We start from the raw sequence: 13,445 nt of genomic DNA on the forward strand, positions 1-13,445 counted from the left end.
GTCTCCCTCTCTCTCCCTCCTCTTCTCTCTCCCTCTCTGTCTCCCTTTCTCTTCCCCTCCTTTCTGTGTCCCTCCTCTCCTCCTCTTCTATCTCCATCTCTCTCACTCTCCCTCCTCTTCTCACTCCTCTCTCCCTCCCCCTCTTCTGTTCTCTCTCTAGCCCCCTCTCTCTCTCCCTCTTCTCCTTTCCTCTCTCTCTCACTCCATCCTCCCCCTCCTCGCTCTTTCTCCCCCTCCCCTTTCTCCCATCCCCACCCAGTCCTGCTGGACAGCACTTTGGCATTTCAAGACCTAGAGTTTCATCCGGGCAACCTGTTGACAAATTGTTACGCTGAAATGTCCACGGCTTGTGTTTTCATCCCAGGGGGGCGGGGAACTGTCCTTGGACCTAAGTGCCCGTGCATTTAGATGTAAACTCACCTGGTGGGCGCTGTGCTTCACAGCACAAAGGGACGAGGGAGTGAGGAGACGACCTCGACCTCCCACCCCGGCCAGCTCTTCACCCACTCGCCAGCCTGGGACCCCAGGGCCTGCGTTTGGCTGCTGCCGGGCAGGGGCTTCCCAGAGGCGCCAAGGCTAGTGAAATACACGGCTGTCTGCACGCACGCACGCACGCAGGCGCGGCCAGGGTGTGGCCGGGGCGGGGCGGTGAGCCTTCGCAAGGGTCTTTTTTAAATCTGAGAAGTTGTGAGTTTATGAAACAATCATGCACACCGTGCAGGATTCCCATATGTCGCCCCACCGCCACCCTTACTTTGTTATGACATATTTGCTACAATTGATGAAAGAGCGTCCTCATGACACTACTGCTCTCTACAGCCCGTAGCTTCTATGCGGTGTATTCTCCCCACGAACCATCCCGTCCTCAACACCATGTATTAGTGCTGCGTATTTGTTATGGTTCATGAGAGAACGTTCTCGAATTTGTACTGTGAACCACAGCCTGTCGACCACCACGGGGCTCACTTGTTACACGGCCCCTGCCTTGGACACTCATCCAAGGTATCTCCTCAGTGGCGCTCCGTTTCATCGCAGAGCTGTGCTGCCGTCAGCTCGGCGCATTTCAGCACGTTTTCATGACTCCACAAGGAAAAACCCCACACCGCCTTATGCCCCACCCCGTCATCGACCCTTAGCGCCCTCTTTGCCTCAATGACTTAAGGTAGGGGACGTTGCCTGATGGTTACTTAGATGTCGATGAAGAGATGTTGGAGGAAAGCGTGCAGAAGCAAAAAGGACTGTCCAAGCTTCCGTCGTCAGACTGGGAGGCGCCAGACCAGATAGTCAGAGGGTGGTGCCTCTTTTCAAGGCTTGCTCCTTCCCCACAACCAGCAGTGCAGACCCTGATCCCAAGTTTGCCTTCCTGGGCGCTAGAACTCACCAGTGGTTGGTGGAGACTTGTGTAACGTGGGTGTGCAGGGGTGTGTGTGCACATATATAAATAGATACATGTATAGCATGCATAAATAAATACATATTTAATTTTTTAAGATTGAATGCCTTTTCCCTTTGGCAGAAAGAATAAATGGGGACCAAGAATAAATAATTTTCCATTTTAAAAAGTTTGGGAGATTGAAATGAGATTCCAGGACATTAAAAAAAAAAAAAAAGAATCCTAGAGGAAGTGAAAGGTGTTTCATTTCAATAAAAGCAGTTCCCAAAAGCTACCTACCTGCAAGGTTTCTCAGGGTGCCTGGACCCACAAGCAATCCTAATATTTCCCTATAATAGGAATTTATTTTCTCCTTGGCTTATTTTTATTTTTTGTTTTTGAACGCATCCTTTCATTGAAACCAGGCTGTAAATAAACATTAGCTGACATGGGAAGCCATTCATGGCAAATTGTTGAGGGAAAAAAAGCAGTTCCCAAAACAACATGAACCCAAATTTGTTTCTAAAACACATGCATATATTTAAAATGTAGGAGAAGGTAAACAAAGTGTTGGTGTGAGTATCTCCTGGTGTGTGATAGAAGTTTTTATTTTCTTTCGTGCGTTTTTTGTTTTGCACATGCCCCAAATTCCTCCATTGAACGTGTATTTTTTTAACAGATAATTTGTATCATTTTTGTAAGTGAAAAAAAAATGATCGCAGACACCTCTCAGCCTCTTCAAGAATCCTTCAGGAAATTCTCATTAAGAATGCATTTGCATCGATTTGGCCTTTTGGCTAAGATCAAGAGAAGAACGCACTGGCTGGGTGGTAACAGGATACTGCTTCTTCCCACCCAGGAGGCAGCCTGCAGGCAGCTGGTACAAATGCTGAAGGATCTGCTTAATGATTCTGTCAGAGGAGCAGCTCTCACTCCTGTTCTGCCACCTTCACATTTGCCTCTTCCTTATGTTTATGACCTCATGGTCTCAATATGGCTGATGCACCTCCAGTCAACACATCCACAGTCCATTGAGAAAGAAGAGAGGAAGTCCCAAGCCCAGTAAAGTCTATCTATCCCCTTTTCTTTGAAAAATGAAGGCCTTTCTGGAAGCTCACAGATCAATGGCCAGGACTGGGTTCTGTGGCTACTGGTCAAGGTGAAAGAGAAGATCTTAGTTCCTTCCTCCCAGCCCCCATACTACAAAATCTTCGAGAGCACTAGCTGTCTTATTTATCTTTGTATTTCCAGCAATTTTTTTCTCTGATGTTTCTTTTATTATGAAAAAAAGAATTACTCATTAACATACCACCAATATAACAAAATAGGGTGTAGTCCCACACAGTCAGATATTTTGCCACCAGGCCAAGACAAATTGTGTAGGTTATGCACACAACCTCGGGGAAGCACTGCAAAATTCCAGCAATTAACACCGATCCCGGCAGATTCTTCGGGAACGAGGACGGCTGGCCGCCGGCTGGAAGTGCCAAATGCGCGCCTCACACGCGCCAGTGAGATCTCAGAAGGGAGAGGCGGCGCACCGGCAGGGGCTGGCTGCAGAGGGACGCCGTGGAGGCCGCGGCTCCTCTGGGGCGTTCATTTTCCTTACAGATTCCTCCACCCTTCGGAAATGGGGTTCCTTCACTGAGATGCTCTCTCGCTTGCGTTGGACTTACTTTTTGGGAGTTAGGGTGAGGGCGATGGACCAGTTTTGAGGTGCACTTCAGCTTTGGGGGACTTTGTTTCGCCATCCCCGTGCTTCGGCTTCTTGGGCTGAGCCCGGGATCTGGCTCGGCTGCCTCCTGCCATCTGCCCTGGGCGCAGTCCTCCCCGAGACGGCGTCTCCTCCAGGAGGGCGCTCCAAAGGCCAGCTCCCCGTGCCTCGCCCTCCCCTTCTGCAGCGGTCCCGGGCCGGTCCCACCTTGACTCAAGCCAAACTCGGCTGCCTGTGAGAGAGGGAAGGAGCACTGGTAACATGCCTGCTCCCCGCGGCTCTGCGGGGAGATGCGTCCCCACCCACCGCGCGTGGACTCCTCAGTTCCCCCGCCGGATTAGAAGCTTTCTGAGCCAGACACCCTTCCGTGCAGCCCGACAGACGGCACCCGGCACCTGGCCTCACACAGAGTAGGGGATCAAAAAACATTCGTGAACATCCTACATCTCCTGGCCTCTAGATATCGGGTAATCCTGGGATGACATTTCGAGTCTGGTTGCACCGGGCACCGAAGTCATCGCCGAAAAGTGAAAAGGGCAGGGGGGAGATGCAACAGCCTGCCTTGTGCTTGGCCTGATGGGCTTCTGACTTTCTTCTCCTGACATGAGACCCACAGAAATGACCGGAAGTCATTCCCCCCACCGCCGCCCCGCCGTGTCACAGGTGCTGCACCTGACGCCAAGGCTTGAATCCCCAGGACGTCCCCCCACCCCCAGGGGGCGCAGCACTACCCCCCTCTGCCAACGATTCAAGGTCAAGGCGGTCGACTTACGCGCCCAAGGTCACAGAGCTGCGACCTGGCAGAGGTGACACTTGAGCCTCACCGCCAGGTCTGCCCCCATCGATGACGCAAAGGGGTCCCCTGATCTCTGTGGCCCGAGGTTGAACGCGGGGGGCTGCTCTGGGTTGCTGCTGGGCAGTGGGCCTCCTCCCACCCCACGGTTGCCTGTGTTCCTTCCGAGCGGATTCCCGCTAGAGAGGCAACCCGACTTCCCCGGGGAGCCAGCTTGGCTCGGAACGGCAGCGCCCCGGCTTTCCGTGGAGGAGCCTGCCGCCCGTGGGAACGCGCCTCCCCCACCCTGCCCCTGCCAGCGCTGGCTCTTCTCCCTCCTCTTGCTTCTGGGGCGACAGCCAGGAAGCGCGGCTGCCGGGGAGCCTGCCAAGGCAGGAAGCGCTCCACCAGGCTGGAGGTAGCACCTCAGAGTCTTCTGTCCTGCCAGGTACGGCGATGACATAAGCCACCCCTTCCTCTTGCCAACAGTCACCAAGGCATAAGTTCGAAAACCAAGACTTAAAGACTCGCCAGAGGCTTGATGCCCTCGGGTGCCCTTAGCCCCTCCTTGGGGCTGGCCTCGGGTTCCGGCAAGCCCTGGATTTTCCAAAGCAGGCCAAGCGACAGGGGGCAGCTTCTGTGGCTCGAAGGCCGGCTGAGCCGCGGGGAGCAGCCTAGACGGGCAGGGAAGTCGCCCGCCCCTCTGGTGTCCTGCCTTCTGCCCAGTACCCGCAATGCTCGCTTGTCCCTGTTTCCGTGCCCCGGTTCTCCCGCCAGCTGGCTGCAAGGAATGACTCGCTCAGCCTCCTGCGCTTCTGCTGCCACGTCTGCAAAGCCAGGGGACGGCGGGGGGGGGGGGGATGACCACCAGGGTCCCTTCGCTCTGGCCGTCAGATGCTGGCACGGTCCTGGGCACAAAGCAGGTGCCCCAAGCCTGTGCGTGGTGGCCGGGGAATTTCCTGCGACTCTGAGGATCGTGCGATTTGTTTAAGCCGGAAGTGAGAGCACAGCCCCCGTTCCTGTCTGCTGGGCTGCCGAAACGCAGCGTGCCGGCAGTGGGGTGGCTTTTGCGGCGGGGATTGATCAGGCTGCAAGCTGATCGTTTCGAGGCTGAGAGCAACGTCCAAACCAGGGCATCGTCAGGCGACGGTCTTCTCCCCGAAGGCCGGCTGCCGGCGATCCTGGATGCCCTGTCACATGGCGAGGCGCCTGGCGGCGTCTGCTGGGTGCTCCCGGCGCCTTCGGGGTCCGTTGCTTTCAGCTTCTGGCTTCTTCCTGGCTTCCTTTCAGCCCTCGTGGCTTTTTTCTCTGTCTCTCTTTCCACTTACATCCCGCTTCCAAAGGACTCCAGAAAGAGGACCCAGACCCACCCCGGGCCACGCTTTACGGAAGCAACTCCTCGCAAGTCCCACCTACCACAGGTTTATGCCCACAGGAGGGGACCGGTTTTAAGAACTTCATTTTCTGGAGTCCATAAAACCCTCAAACTACACAACACCCTAGGTTCATTCTACCAGGGACAGGGTAGCCATGGGGTTCCCTGTGCCAAGTCCCCAAATTCCATCTGGGTTCTTGTGATGGTCAGGCTCTTGTGTCAACGCAGCCAGGTAACTGTGCCGACTTGTTTGGTCAAGTAAGCACTGGGCTAGCTGTAATACAAGGGCATTTACGGACTTTAGTCACCATTGACTTTACTGCAGTGGTAAATCATAGATAGCTGGTTACAATTACATCAATCAGGGAGATTGCCATCAGCAATGACTGATGCTTAACCCAGTCAGTTGAATGCCTCAAAAAGGGAAGTGCTTCCAACATTGAGAGAGAATTTCCCAGCCCATCTTTGGACAGCCAGTGTCTCTCAGAGCTCATCGAGGACCTTCGCTGGACTTTCGTTGCAGCCCCTGGCTGCAGCTGCCTGCGGAACCTGGACTTGTGCATCCCCACAGCTGCGTGAGAGACTAATAAATCTCTTACTATTACAGATATCCCTTGTTGATTCTGTTTGCCTAGAGAACCCAGACTAATACAGTTCTCTACAGGCTTAAAGTCCTTTATTGGTATCATCTGACTTGCAGCACTCTCAAAAAAGGAGGGGAAAAAAAGTCTCATTGTCCCCACTTGCAGGTGAGGAGGGTCAGGGTTAGAGAACCACAGTGATTTGGAACTGAAGGTCGCAGGTGGTTAGAGAGGAGGCCCCTGCCAGGGCCCTTTCACGTGGGGAGGGGGCAGGGTGGCTCACCTGCCTCACACCCCAAATCCATGCCTGCAGGAGAGAGCACTGCCACGCGGCGGCAAAGCTGCGTTCGAGCCCCGCACCCTGGCATCTCCACGGCCCCCCGTGGAATCTGCTTGCTGGGTGGTGAGTGTCGCATTACTAGTTTCAGGTGGAGGCAGCTGGGGAGGGCCAGCCAGGAGGAGGGCAGCTGGCCTAAGGCGAGAGAGCTTTCTGGAAGGGGGTGACCTCGGCAGCCAGGCGTGAGCTGTCCAAGGAGGGAGTTAAGTGGCATCTCGGGTTCCCCCTCTGTCCAGTGGGAATAGACATTGCAGAGTTTTTGGAAGTAGAGACCGTCTAGGTAAAATGACCTGCACAAGGTCATTTTAAAATAAACCCTTGTGCCCCGTGTGACATTCGGGACAAAGACGGGCGCCGGTCCCTGCCCCTACCCAAAATGAAGACACATTGGATTCATCGTCGATAGAGCAGCCAGACAGAAGCCCTCTAGAGTCTACTGGTAAGCCAACAGGCGGGACCCTTCCCCTGGAAGTGGGAGGAGGAGGGCCCAAGAATTGGGAAGCAACGTTGCTAACAGAACCACATTTGCAAAGACGTTGTTGCAAAGGAGGGAGGGAGGGGCCATGGAACCAAGGCTAAAAGTCACTCCAGTGCTGCTTCCCCTTTGACCTGAGCACTTGCTGGCGTCTACGGTTTGGGGGTTCTGCGTGCCTCCAGCTGCAGGCCACTGCTTTCCACCTACGCCAGAAGTGGGAAGCCACGGGACGCTCAGAGGCAGTGTATTTCCTACCCTCTTCAGGATTCCAGTTGCATAATAGTTTTCAAAGAATTTTAAAATTGCAGTAAATAGCCAAGCATTGCAAGTTTCACAAGACATCCAACTTAAAGGAAACAAAATGAGGCTGGAAAAGGGAAGAGTGAAGAAGGAGAAAGGCAAAAACAAAACAAAATGAAATTACAGCCATGAGAAGGGTGTTTCAAAAAAAGGATGACCCAAGATGTTTAAGGGGTAGGCTTTGGGGAGCAGCTGGTAGACAGAAACTTGGCAAACAAATTATTTAGATGAAAATTACTTAATAAAGAGATTGGAGGGAATATGGTCTCAGAACAATAATGAACGATTTAGGGCAAAAGCCGGTTCCTGGAAGTGATTGCCTCTCATTTGCACGGTATGGAAAGCTGTTTGGTAATTTAAAGGGCAGCTGGTGGAGGCCTGGCAAAAAATAATGAAAAGATGGACTAAGGACCAAAGCAAAGGACATAAGGCACATTCTCTGGGGCTGAAAGAAACAGTAAAATGTGTACGCTGAAATGCTCCAGAATGAGTCCTTCTGAGAAACGAAGCTTCTAAAAGACGTGAGAGGAGAAATTGGACATAATGGAAGGTCTTAGAGAAGGAGAGGATGGTTGAGAGGAATAAAAAGAAAAAAAAAATCACAGAGAATTAGAGCAGGAAGAAAGGCAGTCTGCAGGGTGGAGGCGAGAACAGGCTTTGTCCTCAGGCGCAAGCCATTCGCAGTGCCGCGAGGACTGGGGGCTGGTTGTAGTCTCCGCTGCTCTATGCTTCGCCTCAACAACTGTCACTGATACATTTTTCCAAACCCCACGAAATCCAAATCTCTCAGAGCTTTTCCAACCTGCCCGAGGCCCCAGGTAATGAAGGGAAAAGGATGAATCAGATGTAAGAATATAGCTTCAGTGAAAAAGTCCCCAATCAGACAATGACATGATGGGTCTAGCGATCCCCATGAGGTTTGTCTGACACAAAAGTGACTATTTGGGGCTTGGCGGAGCAGAAATAGAATGTCGCAAGGGGATTCACAGGTATTTGTGGCCCCCTTGGAGCATGAGAGCGCGATTCTCAGTCTGGTTCTTGTATTTTTCTTTGTGGGAGCAGTTTGTTTCACAATGAACAGTGACGGAGTTGGGGTTTGCTTTGAGAACTCAATAACCACCAAAAAGGTAACAGCAGGAACTAGAATTTGAATCAGGCCTACTATGTGCCAGGGGCTATTCTCAGCAGCTTACCTGCAGCTGATATAATACCCGCAGCTGAATAATAATAAGTAACCATTATTATTCCATTTTGCACTTGGGGAAACTGAGGCACGGGAAGGTAAAGTAACTTCCCCAAGGTCACATGACCAGAAAGGGGCGGGGCCTGGATTCTATCTCCATAACTGGCAGGTGTTTATAGGTTTCCTATCTGCCTCAAGTCCTTTCTGTAAATTCAAACTTTATTTCAAATTCCAAAAATAAAATAGACAAAAGGCAGCGCAGGGGAGCAGATGTAGGTCAAGGGAGTGAGCACCTGCTTCCCATGTATGGGGTCCTGGGTTCAGTCTCCAGTACCTCCTAAAAAATGCCACTCAACAAGTTATGAGAGATTACCCCTAGCAAGTCCTGTCTAGGCACTTTTAGCTCATCTAATTGCAACAACAAACTCAGTTGTTCCTTCACTGTTCAGAAAGATACACAGATGAACACAGATTAGTTAAATGACATAGTCAAGCTTCCTTACTAATGGAAAAAATGCTCAATCATATTCATATCTCACAAAACCAAACTCCATATTCTCTTTTTTATCTTTAACGTTAATAAAGTGCCTTCTTTGCTTTTGCTACACAACCATTACAAAATTATTAACTATGTCTATAAATTTACATTAGTTATATTTTCCCATGTGCCACTACATTCTTAATACCTTGAAGTAGAATATTTCTATATTCCTACATGCCTCAGGTCCTTTGATGATAGGTGAAAAGAAAACACCGCACCGGCCACAGGAGAGCCTGTTTATATTCCTGTACCCTGGCTCATAACAGACAACTCCTGTCACGAATGTGGTGTGTACCCTACTGTTCCTTTAAAAAAATGTTTATTTTATCGTGGTAACATATATAACACAATTTGCTATTTTCACCATTTTCTTTTTAAGGAGGTACCAGGGATTGAACCCGGGACCTCGTATTAATACATGGGGAGGCAGGCGCTCAACCCCTGAGCTCCACCCATTCCGCCCCACCATATTAAGTGTACCGTTCTGTGGTATTGATTACATTTACAATGCTATGCTGTCATCATTCCCATCCAGTACCAAAACGCTTTCATCATCCCAAACAGGGACTCTGACCCAGCAAGCAGTAACTGCCCCCCATTCCCCTCTCACCCCAAGCCCTGCTAACTTCCTGTCTCTATGAATGGGCTTATTCTAGACTCTTCATATAAGTGGAATCATGCGCTCTTTGTCCTTTTGCATCTGACTTATTTCACTCAACAGGATGTCTCCAAGGTGAATCCCTGCTGTTGCACGTATCAGAACCTCACTCCTTTTAACGGCTGAATAATAGTCCAGCGCGCGGATCGACGGCGTTTTGTGCATCCATTCAGCTGCCGACCGCACTTCGGTTGTTCCCACCTCCTGGCAATCGTCAGCAATACCACTATGAACATTGGTGTGCAAATATGTTTGAGTCCCCACTTTCACTTCTTTCTGGCTCCCAGTTCCTTTTAAAAGTACTTCTGTACATACATCTTGTGTGGTAGTTTGAGGGTTTTACGGACCCCAGAAAATTACATTCTTACACTAATCCGTTCCTGTGAGTACAGCCTATCATGGGGAGACATTTTTATGAGATTACTTCAGTTAAGGGCCTTTGCTTAGTGGTCTTGATCCTCCTACTGGATGAATTCAGAGAGCTGGACCAAGAAAAGAGACGAAGGAGCTCAGAGAGAGCCCAAGAAGCCGAGAGAGAGAGCCCAAGAAGCCGAGAGAGAGAGCCACGAGAGCAGGAAGCTGAAATCAGCGGGCCGAGGAGAGAGAATGCACAGAAGGAGCCGCCAGAAGCTGAGGGCAACGGAGCCTGGAGAAGGCAGAGACCAGCAGGTGCGACCACACGCCCTGCCGGAGCCGGGAGCCCAGGATCGCCGGCAGCGGTGTCTTCAGGGAGAGAGCTCCGCCCATGTCTTGATTCCAACATTGTTCTCAGCCCGGGGAACTGTAAGCTTGCACCCTAATAAATCCCCTTGTCAAAGCCACCCCACTTCTGGTATGTTGCTCTTGGCAGCTTTTAGCAAACAAAAACATCTTGTATCTCTAGTGTCATTTGTCACCTATATGTCATTTACGTAAATAGTCCTTTTTACAACTGGTTTTCTTCCGATCAACATTCTAACTGTGGGCTCTACGTACATCTATGACCGCACTGTCCAAATGGGTAGCCACGGTCACACCTGGCTACCGAGCACATGAAAAACAGTAAAAGATCTCATTTAAAATGCTCCATAGGAATTTCATGTTGAAGTGATTTTTTTTTTTTGAGGTACCAGGGCTGGGGATTGAACCCGAGACCTTGTATGTGGGAAGCTGGTGCTCAACCACTGAGCCACACCAGCTCCCCTGAGTTGGTTTTTAAGTTTGCCTGTTGTTTGTTTTTTGGTTTTTAGGAAGCACCAGGAACTGAATCCAGGACCTCCCATGTGGGAAGCTGGGGCTCAACCGCTTGAGCTTCATCTGCTCCTGATAATGTTTTTGATATATCCACTTAAGTAAAATATATTTTTAAAATTAATTTCACCTGGCTTTGTTGCTTGCTTGTTTTTTTGTTTTTTGTTTTTTAATGTGGCTACTAGAAAATTGAAAGCGACGTCCCGTGGCCCTCGTTTACGGCTCACATCATGTTTCTTGCAGACAGCACTCCTTTAGATCATCCCTCTTAACCTCCTTTAATCTGTGTTTTTGTTAGTGATGGAGGAAATCCTAGCTCTGAATAATAATAATTAAAATATAACCGGGCAGAGAGATGTTTCCGAGGGTCTCACACGTAATAATTCCCCCATGAGGTTGCATGAAGTTAAGCAATTGCTAAACAAAGTGAGGCTAAAGAATCGTCCAAAGTCAGTTGGACTTCAGAGAGGCCGAGCTGGGGTGCGGAGGCCAGCAGGGTGTCTCTGGAGCCTGCTGCCAAGCCACCAACTTGACGGGACAAGACGAGAGAAAGCGTAAGCCTGTTCGAGAAGGCAATGCCAGGGAGCTGAACTTCAGGAAGTTCATAACAATGTAAACTCCTTCACCGCATCAACAGAGCATCTGCCTTTTTTGACTTTTAACAGAGCAGTTATAAACAGACACATTTGTTGTGGCAATTTCAGCTTTAATGGGACCAGCTCAAGTAGCATTTCTCTGACACCTGCTTGCACTGTTATGATGTCAGCTTTCCTCTTAGCCAGTAATCATATTATCTATTTTTAGGGCAAATTGTCAATGCAGGATACTAGCTCATGATTGCTGTTTTCAATTTGTTTTTCTTTAGTCGTATCTATTTATACCTGAAGTTTTTTTTTTTCTTTAAGATAATCCACCGACGATAAAGTTAAGTCTCGTAAATTTATAAAGCAGACTAGGAGGGGAAAATATTATCAACCAATCTCAGATTGACTTCTGAAATTCTGACTAAAACCTAACTTGAATGTTTTGCGTGTGAAAGTCTTGCAACTAGAAGGGCTTGGCTTCGGGCAAGGTCCTCCACTGTCTAGCTGTGAGCCTAAGGCCAGTATCCTAGCCATTGCCAGCCTCAGTTTCCTCATCTATAAAATCTATCTACCTTCTAGAACTGTCTTGAGAAGTCAGTGAGACAATGGTTGTAACTCTGCTCCTTGTGTCGCTTTTATCCCATGATAATTGTGGTGAATGTTGCCCTTATTATTAGTACTACTACTTATTACTATATCATACCATAGTTATTTTCCTGATGACTCCAAAAGGGTACATCTGCTCTGATCCCAACAACAGGCTTTTCCCGCCATTCTCTACCTGGACTCTGAGACTCTTCCCTTAGGGGGCAATGTCCATAGCTACAAGGAAGAAAGTCCTCCAGCCCTCTCGCCCTCCCCTCCTCTCTCTTCTTGCTGAAGAAAGCTGGGCTGAGGCCAGTTACTAAAGCGTCTCTCATCACACTCCCTAACATCCACTTCCCACGGCACATTCTTGCTGCCCAAGAATCTGCCCCCACGTGCACCCACCCAATGCTTCTGAAAATATCAACACTGCCCCTTTGCTTGGGAATGGCTGCCTAGTCCTTAAGCCCTCCTGCTCAACATGCTGCCCGAAGGTAGGCCTCCTTCCCTCACCTTCCTGCCCATGACAGATCCCCCTTGCCCAGAAACGTATCATACAGCCTCCTCATTAAATACATGTTTTGAGGCACGGAGTCACAAGCCCACTGGGGTGGTTAATTTCATGTGTCAATTTGTCTAGGTTGCAGCGTCCAGCTGTTTGGTTGAGCAAGCACTGGCCTGATTGCTACTCTAAAAGTATTTTGTACACTGATTCAGTTGACTGCATCTACGGCTGATTGCATCTACGGCTGATTGCATCTACAATCAACAATGGAGATTGCCTTCAGCAATGAGGGGCATCTCCTCAGCCAATCAGTTGGAGGCCTTTGGGGCAGAACTGATGACTTCAGAAATCAGAAGGAAGAATGCCTTCCTCTGTTTTTCAGTTTTCTAGGCTGCTCCAGAAAATACCATAAAATGGATTGGCTTAAACAATGGGAATTTATTTGCTTACAGTTTTGAGGCCAGGAAAATGTCCAAAGGAAGGTGTCATCAAGGCAATGCTTTCTTTCCGAAGACCAGCTGCCCGTGACCTTTGGATCCTCTGTCACATGGCAAGGCATATGGTGGCATCTGCTGGTCTCTCCCTTCTCTTCTGGGTTTTGCTTACTTTAGTTTATCGAGTCTGTGGGTTTCTCTCTCTCTGTCTGAGTTTCATTCTATTATAGACCACTCAGTAAGGGAATTAAGACCTGTTGTGATTGAGGTGAGTCACGCCTTAACTGAAGTAGCCTCTCAAAAGATCCTGCTTAAATGGGTCCACACCCACAGAAATGGATTAAATTTAAGAACATAGTTTTCTGGGGCACATACAGCTTCAAACCACCACACTCTACTTCGATCAGCGTGCATCTCCCCAGGCATTCAACCTCACCTTCATCAGAGTCTCCAATTTGCAGCCCACCCTACAGAATTCTGATTTGCCAATCCCCACGGGTGCAAGAGCCAATTCCTATAATAAACTGTTAATATTTGGATATTCTGTTGCTCGGGAGAACTCGAACACACTCACCCAAAGTCCCCCTCTTTGGCCTAGGATCCTAAGAGGTCCTCATACAAGTGAGGATCAGCCACATAACTGACGTTGGAAGGCAACGCAGTTTAGACTCTGCCAGGACTGTGAACTAGATAAGGTTTTTAGAGGTGAGGAAACTGGGACCCGGGGGCCCAAAAGTGTGGAAGCACCTGATCTTGTTTTGCCTCTAGGATGTGATATTTGCCGCTGCCATCACTCCCT

The sequence above is a fragment of the Dasypus novemcinctus genome, chromosome 21 (genome assembly GCF_030445035.2).
Source record: "Dasypus novemcinctus isolate mDasNov1 chromosome 21, mDasNov1.1.hap2, whole genome shotgun sequence".
In the NCBI taxonomy this organism is placed as follows: Eukaryota; Metazoa; Chordata; class Mammalia; order Cingulata; family Dasypodidae; genus Dasypus; species Dasypus novemcinctus.